We start from the raw sequence: 19750 nt of genomic DNA, 5'->3' as shown, positions 1-19750 counted from the left end.
GGAAGCAGAAAATAGAATTATAACACTAAAGAGCTTTTATAGAAATTCTCCCCTCACCCATGTGCTCATGCAGTACTCTCCATCAGTATTTAACATTCAAACAAATAAACCCAAAAGCAGCAAACCATATCCATAAACCATTTTTAAATAAACGTGTTCATTTTCAACCTTTCCAGATGCAAGAAGAAAGCATGCAGATCATCATCAGATTAACTTCTCCCCAGTTACACTTCATGGCCCATTTTAGCTTCAGACTTTGAAGAAAACATTTGAGCATTTTTCTCCCACGTGCAACCATTTAAGTGTGGATAGACAACACACTTCTTTTTTCTAAAGGCTAAAAACTTCTTGAAGTCATGCTTCCATGTTCTGGTGGAGAGGATTACACATCACTCCACAAGAACACACACCCTGTTGGCAAGCACAGCAGAGCAATGACAGCTACACAAACACAGGCAAAATACACCCAGACAGTCACCAATTCCCCCAAACTCTGGTTCTTCCAAAGAAACACTCATCCATTTCACACAGCACCACCGCACATCAACCACCATCTACTGAACCCAAAGGATGAAGACAACTGATCCATCCTTCACGATCTACTGTAATATTCTGAGTTTCAGGGTTTGTCTGTGGTTTTAAACTATAAGATCTAGTTTCTGAACCAAAGTCTGTTTTTATTTTCCCACTCTTATTTTTTAACTGTGAGGCTTACCAAGAATTGCAAATACCAGTTTTACATGAACTGCAGACTGTTCTGGATTGTTCTGTGTAAGCTTCTAGATCAATAGAGGTGTAACCTACAACCAATTGTACATAAAGGTATTTTGCAGGCTCTTATATAAATTCTCAACTCAGAAGGTATTTTCCATTAAAAACCGAAATAAAAAAGCAGTTAATTTAAACACAAAGAAAACCACTTTTTGCACATTTTGGTTTTATGCAAAATATTATGTATCCATATTTTCCTGCACAGCAACTTAAAATATTTTCCCATAGTTCAAGAAAAAAGCATCAACTTAAAAAAATTATGGAGAGAAATCAAATATACAACAGTACTTTTGAATTTATACAGCCTGTCCTCTCAATGAATATATTCTAACAAGGAAAAATATTCTAAGACAACACACATTTAAATGGCAGTTTCATGTGCACTTTTAAGAAGTGTACAGTCATGTCTTGCCTGATTACTGAGATCCTAACTTCAAAATATATAAAAGCCACATGAGTGGAAACCTCCAGTGACACACTTACTCACTGCACATATTGTTTACACAACCAAAGGACCTGCTGGCTTAAAAACTCGGACGACATTGTTGTAAAGAAAATGATACATTAAATGTGGCAAATAAAGGCAAGCTTCAAAATTATTTTCATCATATATAATCTCCATCAAAATTACTGAGTGTTAATGAATTCTGTCCTGACAGAATAAAAAGATAATTCAAAAACAAGTTAGCAAGTCTCCCCAGAAGCAGCACCAATTCATTTATTTTCTCTTGACTCAGGTCAGAGGGGAAGGAAAACACCCTCACACCAGCTCATCACAACTGTTTAATCTGTGACTGGCACACAAAATCTAAACTCCTATAAGCACAGAACGAAGCTTGCTGCCCACTCAGGGCCAGTAAGCACAGATGAGGAACTAGGGAACAAATCAGAGATAAAAAATGAATTATGTTACTAATGCAATTGAAGGCTTATAGGAAAAAGAAAGCCTACTATCAAGATTTAAATTAAAAAAAAAAAAAAAAGAAAAAGTTCCATTGTGCAAGAAATGGGTAAGTGTAAACTTGGTGGAGACTGAAATGCAATACCTTTTACTCTTTTTTTTTTAAAACTGCAACATCTGTAGAGCTTTGAATTAGGAAAAGCACTAAACCAGAAAAAAAAAGGACACAGAAAGAAACTGCTGGAAAATGCTGCGTAGTAACATTAAGCATAAGGACAAAGCACTATGAAGATCTTATTGCAGACTGCTAAAATCCATTTAACTCCCCTACTTAGCAAGAGGTATGAAGTCACTGAGTGAGGCTGACACATAAAAATACAGAACTCATGCCAAAGGATCTATTCCTCAAAACATTTCAAAGAAAGGCAAATGCTCACTTAGCAGCTACCTGATAAAAATGGCACATTACAAGAAACAGCAGGCATGATATATCCCAGAATGGGGAAAGACTCTTCCCTGCCCCCAAGGCCTCCATCCAGAGTCTCCCCCTAAACTGGAGGCAGCCAGCTATCCACACCACGCTGGAGACTGAAAGGCCAGGAGCAGTGTGGGTATATCTGACTTCTTGAACCCCAGGCACGGCTGCTCAGTCAAATGTTATCAACCTAATCTCCAAAGGGGTAAAAATGTAAAGAAAAATTAAACTCCTTACTCAAGAATGACAAGTAATGATAGGCAGATGGGGAAAGAAGGGAAACATTGCTCTCACTGAAATCATAAAGCTTTGAATCTGTACTTATCAGTCTCAGCCACTGGTTTCCAATTTTTTGGATCACAGACCTCTGTCAACCCTCTGAATTTCACACAGAGCACTCTGTGCTCTTATCATAAATTGTGTAATTAAGGCAAGATGGTTCCACAGACCAGATGCAGATGACTTAGCACAGCTTTGCGACCACCAGCAGCTCGCAGACCAGAGTGAACTGCCACCCAAACCCGGCACTGGAGCACCGTGACCAGAATTTATTGATCAAAAAAAGATAACATTTCTGAAGGTATCTCTGAACGTCAGTAACCCTTGCCCTTTTTTCAAAATGCCTTCAGTTTTTGGAGCCCTAGACAACCACTGTTAATTAATAAATCAGACTTGTGTACTGGGGCTGGCAGGAGTTTTGCAAAATTTTATCCTAAATATCTGTGTTGGAACATGCAGGGAAACTTCCTTGTTGTTTTAACTTAGGATGGGTTATTCTTAAGCATAGACATGCTGGTTGGTCCTCAAGAGGGTATAATAAAAAACAGAAAAGAAAAACCATAAATAATCTTTTATCCTGTTTTCTTTCAATAGCTGCTCATATGTTATCAGAAAGTCTTTTTGAGATACACTGAGTGATGCAAACCTCATCTGCTAATCTCCAGCAAACTGCACAGCACTGCTAAGCAGCGTGGCACAGGACACAGGACAGACATATGAAGTGCTAAGCCAGGTATAAGCCATCTCAAGGCTCTAGCAGTCACCACTGTAACTCAAAGTCCAAAGGGCCCATTTAAGCACTACTAATCCTCTTAAGGCCGCTGCCTGAAGGGTGACAGCCCTGCACAAAATCTCTGTAATGCTGCTGGTGCTGCAGGCCAAGCTCTGGCTGCCCCCGCAGTGCCTCTGCCCCTGGGGCACCCAGAGAGCACTGTCACCTCCTCAGTCCCTTCCTGGCACCTTCTCAGGGAAATGCCCATGCACTCCTTCCACGGGCAAGAGAAGCCTCCATGCCTGTCCTCCACTTTGGCTGCTCTGATAGCTAATGCTCTGACTCCTCTGATACTGTGAACAAAATGCAGGATGCTTAGAATTTTTGGTCTTTTATCTTAATTTTTTTGACATGATCTAATTACAGTCATTCAGTGGTGCCCTCTAATTATCAGTAGAAATGAATACTGAAAGATGACCCTTGTCTTCCACAATTCCCTCCCCTCTTCCCCCACTACCCTTCTCGTGCCCTTTACAGCATGTCTGTCCAGACTACGCTTGCAACACATGAAGCCTTCTTTACACACACACAGTAAGTAATATATGGTGTATACCAGAGGTACCCATGATAAACCATTTACTAGAGCAAAGTCAAAAAAAGTCATGTAAAGGAACATATTTTAAAGGAGACGGAAACTTTGGAAGATTGGTTTCACCAGAGTTTGAAAGGAAATAGCTTCTCCATGGGAAAAGATGACATCAGATTGCATGCTTATGTCTTGAAGTTTCCTACAGATATTTCCCATTTTTCCTCAGGGTTGCTTGTTTCATGCACAATTACTTGTCCAATATAGCCACTAAAGCAACATAGCACAAAGAGCTTCTTCTGTTCAGCTGAGGATCAGTAACACTAAGTGTGCAAAGCCCAGTTTGGGTCACTCAGGGTGTTTTGCACTGCTAACACCACATTAACTACTGCTAATTGGGAGGCTAAAAAACAGGGGGAGCACAACTGGCTGCCTGGCTCTACCCAGGTCTCTCATTCTTCATGCAAAAGCCATAAACTGACTATTTCATTTCTTCTAAGTTGCCTATTGTGACATTTATAAACAGGAACCTGGCAGCATGTCAATGGTGCAAACTGATTTCCTTTTCTAAATACAATTTTAAAAAGCAAATAAACAAGGTTATGCCTGCTAATGAAACATTATATGCCATGCTGGAGCTAGTTTTTCTCAAATGTATTCTCTAGAGCAGATGGAACACCAATAAACACAAAACAACAAACCCTTTTATAAAAAGCATGTTTATAAGAAAATACATTCTCCATAGAACTTTGTCTAAGGCAAAACTGACTTATATCTGTAATATTATCTCAGGGACAGAATTATGGTCCCATTAGATTGCTCTAAACAAAGGAGCTTGCCATGCATTTCAAATGGAGAAGGGCTGCTAAGAAACATGAGAAGAAGAAAAGAAATTTGTAGGATACTTACTAGGTGCAATTCCTAAAGGCCTTAGTTGAAATCGAGGCCTTACTGTGGTAAAACCTATATAGACACATTGAGGGACAGCACTTGTCCACATGCCTCAGAGACCAGAGACAAAACAAGGAAAGAGGAAAGAAGAAAAAGAGAAAGTGAATTGTTCAGCCAAATGTCAGGACTCAATGCAAGGGCTCTTTTCTCCCAGTCCAGTGTCCTTTACTTCTCACTGTTTCCTTGCATCTAGTGCTTATCTATGAATTGAGAAGACCAGAAAAGTTTAAAAAAATAGATAAAAATTAAAAGAAACAGAATTATAACCTCTGCTTGAGTTTTTTCCAGCACTATCATTTCATTTCTGTAAATCAGACAGAGTGCACATACTAAGTGGGTACTCAAAAAACCTTCTCAAAGTAGGTGCATGTCAACTTCTGCAGGACAAGCAATTAGACACCCAAAAGGAGCTGCCAGATCTGGAGGCCAGTCAGAGGGTAGTTGAAAACCTGGCCTTCCTTTCTTTATTCTAAGGAGTTTTGTTTTTATCCATCATGGAACAGAAAGCTGGGAGGGGGAGGGCGGCACTCCTCCAGGAATTGCTTTAAACAAGCCTTTGATACTGCTAACTGAAGGCACTAGGCTTTTCAACATTATGCAAACCATTTATAATCTGTTAATAGCAAATTCACAGGGACAGCACTTTGGCATCTAAATTTGTTGTATTTTATTTAAAGCTTCTTTGAAATTCTCATCATTGATTTCACTGGCATAAGTTATTGGCATCATGCATGAGTTACAGCCCTGGCTGTTGACTGCACTCAATGACCAGAACATTTTTTAGACAGAGCAGTTGGTAAAGAGAGCAAGGATGGTAGCAACAAAACAGCCAGTGATTTTCCATTCAGGCAGTTTCAAGCAGAAAACCAGCAGGTTTAACTTTTCTGCTAAGAAGTCAAGTGGAAATGCTGCTACCCTGGTAATAAAATGCATCTCCTAAATATTCTGTTACCCCAAGCCACTGTGCCAGCTGTGTTGGGCCAGGCAGGCTAATACTACATGGGCACTCAAACAAAAGGCTGGGAAAGGTCCAGCAGTGAAGGTTAATGATGCTCTCAAAAAGACCCAGACAAACCATTTGCAGCATAATGAGAGATCATAGGTTTAACCAGTGAAGTGGGTTTTCAAGTGAGCTGGAAGGAAAATCATCTTGATCAGTGAAAATCATAAAAGGAACACCAAGATGTCAGGTCAGGATCAAGTTTATGTACCAGGTCTCCTGGGAAGCAATCACAAAGGCAATCATGCAGTTTTGCAGGGTCCACAATCACTTCAATCAATTTTAGGTTGATGCTTTGGGAGAGGAGAGCTAGTTTAGTTTAGATCTTGAACTGAAAGAACTTAAATAAAATTAAGTACCTAATTTGGAAGCCTTCAGACAAAAATTAATAACCTTTGTAGCCATAATAGTTAAAAAGGGTAAGGTTTAGAAAGGCAAACAGAGTGTCTACACTGAAGGCAAAATATTAGATACACTTCTAGTTAAAGGAAGTTCACTTCTGCTGAGTACAGCAAGGGCTACTGACAAACAGAGACTACAAGAAAGTGTCCTCTGAATCCTGAAAGCTGGTAAGCAGTCTGGTTAAGGAGAAGCAGCCCTTGTCCACCCCTGCCTTGGTTTCAGCAAGTGACAGAGAGGCAGGGAAAAAAATAAGCAAGACTAGGAGAATAAACATGCTTGGAAGAAAGATAAACCAATATTGGTCCTTCTGCAAGAAACAGAGTTGACCATCCACTGATGAAGGCATGTGACTTGGTCTTAAATACAGATGGAGATCTCTGGAAGAAGAGCTGTTGTTAATGAGAAAAAGAACAAGTAAGCAAGCTGGTATGGAGCTTGGACACAACTTCCCAGGACAGGAACAGCAGAAAATATCAAAAATATAACTCCTTGGACAGAGCAAATGTGTTCTGCAGGTCAGGTAGACTGGAAACAGCACAGCCATCCTTTTCCTCACCCTTGTACAGATTTACTGCATTATTTTGATCAAATTACTTCACATTCTTCTGCCTTACATGTAAAACGGAACAAAGACCTTCAACAGCTACACAGTGCTTGGAAGTGATGAGAAAGAAATAGATTTTAGAGACAACACAGTGTATGCGCCTGGGAAGGCAATGTAACACAGCAGTGAGAGAGCAGAAGAAGGGTTTTTTTGTAAGAGAACTCCACAGGACTTTAAAACAGCATGCATTTCAAACCCACAAAAATGACAAGAAATCACAATCTAGATACTTCAACCAATACAGAAAATAGTTATATAATGAATACCATTAAAAGAACTGTGAGACAAAAGAACAGTTATTTGGTAACTGTAAACATGAGAGAAAGACATGTAAATCAGTAAAGGAGAATAATGACTGCATACTCAAATCCAGAGAGTCCAGACAACATTGCAGGATCTATTCTTCAGAAAAGAGGAGCTCATTATCTGCATAAAATTGTATCCAATTAAAGGATTCCTGGCTGTACATCCAATATGGGCACTAAAAATTGTGAGCCAGTTCAGAAGAGTCAGGGTAAAAATCTTACTGAGGGTATATGGTGGTGGTGGTGGTGATGAAGGGGGTGAATTCTCAGTTGTAACAGCAGGATATATTTGGCTCAGCTTCTTTTCTGAATGAAGGAAATTGAGAGAAAAACAAAGAAGCTGCACTATATTTGATAATGCTACCAGACAATGATCCAGATGTACACGCTTCCAGTCACACTAATTAAATGTGGTGTGGAGCCATCCTGGGGAAATTACATACCATTCCTTTGGAGTACCACATGCTTCTGAAATGCCTTGGTGAAGTTCTCACTGCATCTGAGGAGCCACGATGCTCCTTTTCCTAACTAAAAAATTGATTCATCCTCCTGTATAATTGATCCTCCTGGTGTGACCCAGCCAGATAGATAACTTCATTCAAGGAGGAAAAACATGATTCAGGCAGGAGTTTCAGCTAAGCCATGAATTAAACAGGGCAGGCAGGCATCCTTGAGCAACAGCCTAGCTGCACTTGGAGAACTGTTAATTCTGAATGCTCTCCACACAGCAGCTTTTGCCCAGAAAGTGGCTGTCAGAGGGATGTTTACAACCTGAGCAATGTGATAGCTGAAAGTTGAAGAGCAGAGAAGAGGGTCAGGAGTTCCAGCCTGGCACAAATAGCACCACAGTCCTGTTCTCAAGAGCAGCTAGCTCCTGGGTGTCTGCATTAAAGAATAGCAATATTACCCTTCAACCTTGAACACTGCTCATTTTAAACCAGCCTAACTTACATTTTTAATACACCAGACTCAAAAAATAGCTACTGCAGGCTCCAGGAAATGCTACCTGGTTTTTCTTCATCACCAGAAGACAACAGAATGGACTGTGCTCTGGAAAGCCATTGGATCACACTGTCTAAGCAAAAGGAAAGAGGTTTTCCAGTAAGATAGTGCTCAGAAGGTGATTCTGTGTATGTTTTAGCCTTTCTGCCAGTCATCTAGGAAAACTACAGTGGCAACTCCCTGACACAGTCAGTACTGAATATCACAATCTTCACCATTCCTGTTGGTTATATAAAAAAGGCAATGTGACCCCTGTATGATATTCTGAAAGCCATTTCTCAAACATTTTCATAACTGAATGCTTGAACTCGTTTCAGATGCTTGCTACAAATTTTCGTTTTTGAACGCAAAGGTGGAAAAGCCAGAGCTCTTTGTGACTCAGTGGAAGGTCTCCTTCAAAACACATCACCTCACATTTCTCACCTACAGACGTGACAAGGTTTGCAAAGCTGGAACCAGTGAGTCTGGTTTGCTAGAGATGGCCCAGAATTTTGCTCAGAGTTTCTATTTTCAAAGAGCCAAACAAGAAAGCTGCTAAGTTTGTCTGGATTTACTATTTGTGTCCCATGTAATAAGACTAGAAATTTTAATTCTCTCAACAAGATTTATTAGGTATTGACAGGGATGCATATGGAAGTTTAGCATCTAGAGAAAAACTATTCAACAGAGAAAGAGAGAAAAGTAAACTCAAGGAGGTTCGAAGCAAAACCATAAAGAATAAAGATTTGTGTGATAGTAGAGAATATACATTGTTGCTCTGTTAGATTATTTGCTTTAAGGCAGAAATATGATAGTCTGAATTTTAATAAGATATGGTGAAGTCTGTGATGTTGGGAGTCCAAAATGATTATTCTTCCTTCAAAAAGGACAGACAATGTACTACCCTACAATACTTGGTCTGTCTCTTCTTACAGTAAACATTGCTAATGCTCCTGGAGAGGGGCTGACCCTGCCAGCCAATTACATTATGCTAATTTGTCTGTTACTATAACTCCTACAGAGGCATTCACAGCTCAGAGCAGGACAGAGATTTATATTGTCTCTTCCAAGCTGCAGACTGTGGACGTTAATCTGTCTCCCTCCTTCCAGCTACAACTCCACATGGCAATATCTACATGCAGTGCCACTGTACATTGAAAGAGACAGTCATTGCCAGCTTTATTCAACTTAGAAGACAAGCCGTGGTCCTACTTTGTCCTTTTAATGTGTCACTCTACTCAGAAAGCATATGCTTGGTAACAGCTGCTTTCCTATGAAAACATATGGTTTCTCATGTGCTTTTGAAAACACCACAGGAATGTATTTGCTTGCTAGATGCTAGTGCTGTGTCTCTACATCCAGCAACAAAATCATCGAAGGGAACTGAACACTTTCTATGTTATACTCATGTGTTGTAAAAGTACCCGTTGTTTTAAAGCAAGAACAAAAAAAAAATCATCCAGCTGAAAAGATTTAATGTCAAAATAAGCCTCATAATTTAGAAGGTATGTGCTCTACAGTGTTACTTGAAGATGGGATCCAAACACAAGTCTTCTGCAAACATATAGCAAGTAGCATAGCAGTTTATAGTCCATGTTCCTTCATGAAAACAAAAACTGGTGAGATCTGCCTCTTCCAGCTAAGCTTTCCTAGCATCTTTCAGCTGAGATATGATAAACAGAGTATCAAAAACAATTGAGTCACAGCAGCTTATAACAAACGACTGTCCTTCAAGTAAACCACAGCATTGACCTTTACATGCTTCTTTCCGTCCCTTCATAATATTTAGGGCAAGCTAAGAGTATCCACACAGTCAGTTGCATGTCAGAGGAGGTAGAAAGTAGTGGATTTGTTGGGCTACTTTAACTCAGACGTGTTCAGTCTAGGGTCAGGTTAAACTGAAAGCTAAATATTTGGGTAAATAAAAGTTCTGGCTGTGGTTTTGAAACCTATTTCAACATCAGCTGACACAGAAACTGACATAAATATGCAGAAAGTTTTCCAAGTGTTAGAAAGACAGGGAGGTTACAGATTGGCAGGAAAACAAGAAAAATGCAAAAACATGGCCTATGACAAGGTCTTACAGAAATTTCCCTTTGGCGCTGAAAATAATTCCACTGGAATATTTGTAGAAAAGAAAGAAAAAATTATATTCAAACTAGCTCATGCTGTAACACCAACAAAATTAAGAAAACCACCCAATTTTACTTTCAGACCTTCTGAACACACCACTGTCTAGGTGGTATTCAAGTACTTCTCCTGTAACTGAAATAATTTTACACCTGTGTGTTGATGGCGGTCAAGCACAGGATCACACAAAAAAAATCCCCCATCACAATGAAATGTTAATATTTTATTACCTATTAACAGTGAGGGAGCACACAGAAGTCCACACAAATCTGTATCAGTGACTTTACAATTTCCAGCAGATCATGTTGCAGTGCCGCCTGCAGTTAAAGCCCTGAGCCACAGGCTGGCTTTAAGGTGCTTAAACACACGATGCAAAGAGGTCAGGAAAGCAAATGAAGGGCAAGAACTGGTGAAACCCCCGTGACAGCTTGATGTATGGCCCTCAGGCATCTGCTGGGCCCCTTTCCATGGGTTATGATTCCCTCCTCACAGTCTGTGAAAGGCAACACTTGCCTGGTGGGCACACAGGTCACTATGAGGATCCAGCGTTTTACAAACTACTGGCCGATGTGCAATAAACCCACACTGACCTTCTTTCTAAAAGCAAGCAGCAACCAAAGACTTATTAATATGCCCTGGGCATAGGAGATGTAAGAAAACAGGCTGATTTCTTGTGTAACTGTTTCTACCAGCTAGGAACTAATGCACCAGGGACAAAAATAAAAAGCCCTCAGAGGAAGCTAATACAGGATGTCTCTCTGGAAACACAATGGTCCTAAAATGATACAAGCCAAGGGAATAGAAATACACCCTTACCTGACTAAAAAATGTTTTGTAGTTATCAAATAGAGGTATAACCTTGTTCATCTGGTTAGACACTACAAGGAAATTATGAAACCAGCTTACAATAAAACCTTCTTAATAGTGCCCAGAGCTCTCAGTCCCAGAAGGTAACTGAGAACACTTTTTATCTAAGGTCACTCTTCAAAGCTCAAATGAATCGGAAGGTCAAAAAGCCAAGAGTTTGTGTCATTGAGACAAACAGTTTGCATATTGCACTGGTCGTATATGCTACAGAACAAAAACATCCACCATGAAATCATATTTGCTTCTTTTTTTGTTTACATATTCAGAAGGAAAGAAGGAGGAAAAAAATAATAAAATCAGGTATAGGCTGTCATTCAGAGGTTTCTAATCCTGACAAAATAATATGGTAACATGCTCCTGTTTGACCCCAATTTGATATCCATAACTCCAGATCTTCAGCAGAAAAAGAAGAGGTTGATTTACAAATGCATGTCCAGTCTTCCCAAATGTTTCCAATAGCTTTGTGCAACAACAGGTATTTTCATAAAGCACAATGGCATGAAAAGACTTAAATGCACATGAAGAAAGAATGAAATCAACTGTTTGAGGTATCATTCATCACATACCAAATAAAAAGTAATAAAAATATTTGTAGTATTATATTGTTAACCTGCATTTCTCTTCAGAATCAGAACTGGCTTTTCCATAAAGCCAGTTAATTTGCTCATAATGATCAACACATGATATATCTCTGAAGTCTCCAAAATTAAATTTTCTACTAATTTTCCAGCTGATGAACAAAAGGAAACTGCTCTTCCCACATAATTAAGTTAGCTTATAGTCCTATTATGAACAGTCTATACGAGGCTGTATCTGTACCAGCTATATGACAAATTCTCATTTATGACCTTGTTATGCATGTAGACGAAAAAATATTTTTAAAAAACCATTGAAAAACACACTGCATATTCCAGAAAAAAATTGTCTCAAGATGCATATTGCATTTCAGCAATTTGCATATTCAGCAAAAATGACTTCACACTAGAGATTATCTAAAATTATTTCACATACAGATATTCATTGTATTGAGCAATATTTTCAAAATATGTAGTAAAAAGAAGAGCCCAGTATGAAAATACATTGAAGTTTAAGCTTTCCAATCAGTTCAATGAGTTTACATGAGCAAAATTGGTCTCTTCGTGAAGTTTCAAGGATTTCTCCACTGCAGCAGTAGCTCCTGATTATTTCTTTATTAACAATTACTGGCAGAAGCTTATCTGCTTGACAGGAGAAGGAGCATTTAAAATTACCAGAGTACCACATTGCTTTACATCCCAGAAAGGGTGAGGGTGTCTAGCTGGCAGAGTTCATGGAAGTGACAGGGGCCCAGTCCAGACAATGTCTGTAAGACAGCACTGCAGGTTCCTTGGTTGCTCAGCTCTTTCACACTGCACTAATACTCTTTGAATGCATCAACTCTGGAACTCTAAGCAGAATTATTTTTTTATTTTCCTGGAAAACATGTTGTGGTATTAGCTTAGTAATTTAATCTTGTTGGCAATATAATAGTTATGGCATAATCCCTCATGTTATAAAAGCAATTGCCATAATCATAAGCTACATTCAATTATTTCTTTTTCTTCATTGCAGCTGCAGTGGTTTCCCACTCCCAACCTGCCGTCCTGTTGCTGACAAGACAAGAAGGGGCAGAAAGCAGAGCTCACAAAACACTACTACATCCCATCCCCTTCCCTTCCTAATAGCAAGTGACTCCCCATCCCAGTTAATAAAGAGCTCCTTGTCCCTCCATTACGCAGTGTAATCTTTAAAAGATTACATTCTCATTTGGGAATGAGCCAAGAGCCAGTGGGAAATTCTCTACTAAATTGGATAGGGAGACAACAATATGAAGGGCAGCTGGATGGAAGCACATTTTTTTCAGGGCATTCCTATTCCTGGGGCCCTGTGGCATTGTCAGAAGTCCAGCAGTCTCTGCTTTTTTCACTGCTCTGTTGTCAGGATAATGCTATTCAAGAAGAAGGGGATACAGATTAGCTGGTTTGAAGATGGAATGTGAGGAAACAAATATTGAAAAGTAGGAAGAAAAAAATCAGAAAGCCCAAAGTCTTACCACCTTAGCACAAAACCAAGGGAAGAACATTTTGTTTTAAAACAATGTATTAAGTGTATCAACTTCAATAGCAAAAGATGCTTTTTTTCCTTACCCAACTGTCATCAGGAAGGCAATTTGAGCACTCCATCACTAACAGCATATTAAGTACAATTTTGAAAGGAACATTTCCCTCACTGACTCTTTCTCCTTGCCTGCACCTTCCAACAGATGCATTTGCTCTGTGGGATCTGCTTTCCACCCCACACTACCTGTGATCCAGGATGGGGAAAACCACAACAACACAGGGCAGGCAGGCCCTATCCCATTTATCCCTTCACATGGAGGAACGTAAGTGAAGGACAAAGGCAACTGCATTTTTTGCTGTGTTTTTTCCTATTTCCTTGGGGGTTTTTTTGTGGGGTGGGATTTAGTTGGGTTGGTTTGGTTGGGGGTGGGCTTTGGGTTGTTTGTTTTTATTTGGTTTGGGCCTTTTTAGTTTGTTTGGGGTTTTTTATGTATATACACACTTTCATTGTTTTTTAAAATATTTCTCCATAAATTACATAGATTTACATGTCCAGAAGACTGGATAGCTGGCTGGTACTTATTTGGTCAATGATGGCATACATATATTATCATCTTAGTACTGCAGTTAGTTAGAAAATACAGGAAAAAAAAAAAAATTAAAAGCTGTAACAAACGTCTTTTTTTTTTTAAGTAGTGGACCTTTTCTATCTACCCCAGAAAAAAAAGTTTTTAATCATAACATGAAATTATGATCATTATTCCCTTCATGTTGCATAATTAGTTATTAGGAAGAAGTAAAAAAATAGTTCTCACAGAAGGGTGTCAGAAAAATTTGGTTTACCCTTAAATTTCTGTTTATCCAAGTACAATTTTCCTCATCTACAGGAGTCAACTAACAATAGTTACCTTTTGTTAGTCCATGGGAGGCAGTAGTTAAAACACATTAAAATAGAGGATTGTTTGCAATTTAAAATCTCGGTGTTGGGAAGTCCTGATTCAGCAAACTATCTCTCTTCAGCAAACCCCTGCACACATGCTTGAAGTTAACCATATGTGTAAGAGCTATTGAAGTACATGGACTTTGGCCCCATTTCAGAAAATCAGTTATATACACATTTAACTGGCTGAGATGGATGAAGCAAAGAAAAGAAATTTGGATATAAGAGGTGCACCTGAAAAAGATTCCAGCCGCACAATAATCCACAAAATAAGAACTTATGTGCAGAGGTGTAACACACGTAATAGTTTTCCTGGTTTTCCTGAAACATATATGCTGGCATTTACATTTGCATGAGTTTATTGTACTGGGGAAAAAATAGCATAAATGGGAAAGAGCCATGGTTACTTTGTCATTTCAGGAACAGGCCTTACACAGATGTATACTCCCCAAGGGACATACAAAGAGATCTCAGAGATAAGACAGGAGTATGATGAGAGAAAGAATATCTTAGAAAAGACTATAAAGAAAGCAGAAACATGAGTGTCCAGACTGACTTTCCTTTCCACTTTTTCAGGGAAAAGCTATTCTAGTACCCAACATCAACTTAGCACCTTCATGTCTCCTCTTTTCTTGTACAGCCACATCCCTTGACATCTCATTTCAATATTAAGCTGAGCAACTAATTCCATTTCCTTGAACTGGGGGTGGAAGGGGTGGGAGGGACAGGATGGGCATGGTGGGGAGAAAAGCAAATTTTACTTTTCACACTCCTCAGTCTCTGCTCCCCAATTCTGCTAAGAAGTGCATCACAGGAATATTTTGATATCCCACTTCTTGGGAAAAAAAAAAAAAAAAAAAGCTGTTTTTTTAATGTCTTCTTCATATGAGTGCTGATTTTTCACTCCATCTCTCTCGCTTGAACAGCCTCATGATAGCCTCTCTCAGCTTTCTTCATGTCTTAGTAATATTCTTTTCTTTCTTCTTTTTCTGTGTGAATTTTTCTTTCCATTTTCCCCATCAAGTCTGATCTGGGGTAGGAATACATTGTTAAAAAGAAAGGTACTTTTCTTCCTTTTATTTCTTGCCTCCTTTAGGAACCCCTACTTTCTAACCTTACTTCTTTCTCTCCCCTCTAGGACATTAGGGAAGACTCTTCCAACAAAAAAGGAGAGACTGGCAAGGGACCTTACTTTTATTTCTTCCTTGACAGGAGAAGAAAAGGTAGGGCTAGGATAAACAAAAAAAAGCTGCCAGATAGAAGCCCAGACAATCTGCAGATTGGGCATCTTCCACTTTTTCTCCTAGGTGTCATGTCTCAATGTCAATGGCAAAGCCAAAAGCCAGCTCCCTTTCTGTGCCTGCTTTGAATTTCCCTAGGCTAAGTCCACGAAGAGGGAGGAAATATCAGCACCCATACGCACATCTCGGGTGAGGGAGGAAGAGGAGGAGGAGGGAGCATCTCTTAATGTAGGAGGGGAAGCCATGCTGGCCTCACAGACACACACACACTTTAATCTCTGTTGAGAATGAGCTCAGAGACCTTCTCAACCAACCACCAATTTTTTTGACTTTTAAGATTTGCTGAAAGCTGCTCTGGTACCTCTTACAGGCTCCACAGGTTAAACTTCAGTCTTGTACCTTAATGGTTTTTGTCACTGTTTCTTTTGCAGATGTCTTTTATTTAGAAAGGGAACTTCTAACCTCCAGTAAGAAATAGTGGTGCAAACTTACAACTAATGAGAAGGGAGAACACCAAGCTTGCATGACAAGGCAACAAATTTCCCTAAACACTACATTGTAAATATTTACTGAGACTCACAGAAAAAAAATCAGAGAACAAATTTCCAAATAAATAAATAGCATAAAATCAAAAGGGGCATTAGTCATTTTCTGGAAGTCCAAAGAAAGAGAAAAAAAACTTTTCCAGGCTCATAATGATATTCCTATCCACATAAAGCATATTTTTCTATCAAGATTTATCTTAATAATAGTATGCCACAGAGGATCATTAGGCAGGAAAAAAGGGTCAGAGCAAGGATAACAAAGATGAAAAGAAAACTGCTGAGAATTCACCTCTGCTGTTTATTTTGAGGCACACTTAAGATTCGAGTCAGAGCGTCCTAATTGTATTCAACAATTTAGTTCTCTAAAGAATATAAACAAAACTAGCAAGGGGTATCAGCCAGAATAAAGCTTTCTTCATAATCATAGAGTAAGGTCAGCTTTTGTTTGTTCTTTTATATGATAATCTCCCCTCTTTTGTGTTGACATTTAAATGTTTTAAAATGGAGAAAATAAGTATCTGAAAACTAATGGCCTATTTCTGCAGGGGCAGCTCTTTTAGCATGTTCTCATATTTTCTAGCTTCTTTTGGTTGTGCATTCCTTACGAAGCATTTTACAGCTTTTGCACCTAATCTAGGTTAGCATGGTCTGCTTAGCAGCTTGTATCCATTGAAAAGCAAGGCAATAATCCATCTAGGTTTAGGGCTTTTTCATAGAACTGATGCAGAGCTGTGTCAATTTTAATGTCATGCTATGGAGAGTGCATGTAGCTCTCTCCACTTTAGAGGATTAAAAGTGACCTCTCTTACCAAAATCAATAAGGGCAGCTTGCTGTGACTAATAGGTTGTAGAAATTCAAAAGAGACGGTTTGTAACACTGAGTTCATTCTCCCCGTGTCTCTCCCAGCCCAGCCCCAGACTGGCTGGCAGAGCTGCACTTTGACATGTACATTCACATGGCAACCCCATGGCTTTTCCCTTCCCAGGGACCAGACCCAGCCACACACAGTTTACTCACATTTCAGGGGGGAAAAAAAGCTTAATACTGATACTAATATTTATTCAATAATAGTGGGTTTGGCAACTTTTGTAGAGAAGCATGTGAGAGAGAAACCAGAATGAGGAAACTGTTAATATATATAATTTTTACCTCCCTGGTATGATTTTTAAAAGGCCTTGTTTTAATATCTTAGTGAGACATCAACAGCTACCCAGATACTTCACATCACTTCATGAGCACAGTAGGTTTTTTCCTGGTCTCTGAACAACACTTTTCTCCCTTCAGATCTTTGCCTAGTTGTAATAGGTTAAAAATTTAAATTCCATTAAAGTCAATGAAACTGCCCCAGAGATGTATGAGTCTATGCATCCCACTCTGGTGTTCATTAACTGCCATCACATGTGACCAGTTGTTCTGGCTTTTTTCTTCTCCCCACCATTCCTTTCTTTACTCTAAAGTACATCAGATTTAAAAGTCAAATTTGTGCGCTGCTGGAAATGGGACATGCTACAGCATGCACACCATTGCACACAAACTCACTTTACAAATGAGTCTTCAGTTTTTCAGTTTCAGATTTTGTAAATCTAAAGAGCACTAGTAACTCACACGTGGATCTCCCACTTTATGGTGAAGGCACCCTCACTCTACTGGATGTCTCCGACTTCCAGTTTATCCTGCTTGATGTACAAATTTAAAATCCTTACCCACAGTTCATAGCTTGTGGACATTTTCTCTACCTAACAATCACCATCATTGTCTTTATGCCAAAAAAACAAGACTTGCCTTGGGGAGCAAGGGAGAAAAGAGGCTGAAGTTGTGGGAGGAACCCAACTGTAAAGGTTTAGGAGTCCCTATGGAGGGTTATAAATAGTTGACTGCCATGTGCAAAATGTGAAAGAAACCCAGTCAGCAAAAGAGCTGTTGCTGTTTTGAAATCTTCTAACTACATCTATTTAGGCAGTAGACAGCGTTATAAATAAACAATAAATCAAGAAATTATTAGCATTTGAATTTTGGCAAGATAATAAAATGTGTAGGGGTATAATCAGCAAATAATAGGAAAGATCTGCAAGCAAACCCACCAATTAATGATAAATAGGACTTGGCTCTGGATAACTTCACCAATGTGGATCTCATTAGATTGCTGTGGAATCTGTTCCTGCAGCAGCCCTCTCCGAGTGAGGGAAAGGTGAGGTAACTGAAATGTCAGCACACCCAACCCTGGCGGTTCTTGGGCTCCAGGATTGTAACCACCTGGGCCAAAATGACAACCTTATGCTGCCGTGAAGGCCCTGCCACGGTGTCCCAGGGTTTTACCAACAGGTTTCCATGCCTCAGCTTTCGGACAGTGGCTCTGCAATCCTCTCTCAGCAAAGGAGACCAAAAACACTCAGCTTCACTCTCTGGAGAGAAAGGATCCTTCTTTCCTTGGTTCACCTTGCTTTATTAACAGTACCTCTTGTAGAGAGAAAAGCCCTCAGGCAAGCAATATCACTTAAACTGATAAATAATTTGCACACTAGGCAGGGGGAAGGGAAAGGGGAAAGAGACCCTGCCTTATTAGACTCGAAACAGACACACCATGTTAATACAAAGGATCAGCATATGGTTCTAATAGGCTTTCTAAAATGATTTATCAGCTGTGATTAAGCCCTTGACCAGCATGTCTATCTTCATAAATAAAGGAAAAGTGCACCTTGCTCTGAAGTGTATCAGCAGTATCTTATTACCCACCCAACCATAGAGACTGCAGCCCACTCTGGGGAGCAAAGAGCTCGTGTTTAATAGCAGAGCTTATGCTCTAAAGAGACTGCCAAGATTTAGGGGTTTTACCTAACAGATAGGCTTATAAAAATGCCACTACAGGAAAGGTATATCCCTTTTTCATGTGCCATCCAGTCCATGCTGCTGAAACCTGAACTGGTAACAAGGAAGCTGTGCCATTAAAAACATTCCAAGGAAGACCAAGGCAAAAGGCACAACTTTGCTGTGTTGCTGTGAAAAAAATGTTAGAATGAAATCAGATAGGCCTCCTTTTGTTATGGGTAGCCAAAATACAGAGAACATAACAAACCTCCAAACATTGCAAGAGGGTGACTCAGCTTCTTTGGGACAGAGACAATAATAAGAAGGAGGAAAGTGGACTGTCCTGACTGAGCTCTGAAGGATGATTCATCAGCTGGAATTCAGAAGAACGGGGAAGGACGATGGTTAGGGAGGTGTAGCTGAATCAAAAATGTATGCCCTCAAGAATTGCCTTTCTGCACGATACAGGAACTTATTTCTGGGAAAACAGTCAGGTCTTCTCTTTGAGTACGAGGATCTAAACTTATAAATTCACTCAAAAGTCCACTTAAGATAAGAGAGTCCTGCCTGCCAGCAGAAGACAAGATGCCGTACCATGAGCAACAAGCCCAAATTAAAGTCTATTCTTGTGAATATTTCTGCAAGGTCACAAACAGTTTTGTCCTGACAGTCTTCCTGTGCCATTATGCAGAAAGTGTCCCTTTTGTAACACAGTCCAGTGTGGCAATGAAGTGTCTGGACACAGATACGTGCTCAAAACAGGACTCATAAAGCCGGGGACTGAAGCACCAACTGTGGAGCTGCCATCATAGAAAATACAACAAACCACCACATGTCTACCATGAAACCTACAAAGGTTAAGAAGTTAAAATCCAGCAAGCCTACCCATCTGGAGAGAGGAGGAGAGCATTCTTCCTGTCTTTAGCAACACTGAACAACAGCTGATAAATCTTTAACACACATGGTCTGTGGGATGCCCTATGCTGAGACCAAGGAGATATGGAATCAATCCGAGGCTTTGCCACAGACTTCCTGTGCAATTTTCAGCATGTCACTTGAGCCCAGATCCTTTATGGTAGCTCTCTGATTTACTCCTGCTTTGTTTCAGCCAGAGCAAGGCACCAAAATGTCTTCGAGGGAGTCTATGAATCTTTTGGGGCCATGCTGCTAAAGAGA

The 19750-nt window shown here is 39.7% G+C and overlaps 1 protein-coding gene across 1 annotated transcript in view; it reads right to left on the bottom strand.

Annotated features, from left to right (window-relative positions):
• Positions 1 to 19750, bottom strand: part of CREB5 (cAMP responsive element binding protein 5) — a 211778-nt gene that overhangs the window by 170510 nt on the left and 21518 nt on the right. The window lies entirely within an intron of this gene.

Source organism: Melozone crissalis, unplaced genomic scaffold, assembly GCF_028551555.1.
Source record: "Melozone crissalis strain CALT ecotype California unplaced genomic scaffold, PUWL_Pcris_2 ptg000016l_1, whole genome shotgun sequence".
In the NCBI taxonomy this organism is placed as follows: Eukaryota; Metazoa; Chordata; class Aves; order Passeriformes; family Passerellidae; genus Melozone; species Melozone crissalis.
Note: the sequence above shows the minus strand (reverse complement) of the source record. Positions and strands in the feature narration are given on the sequence as shown.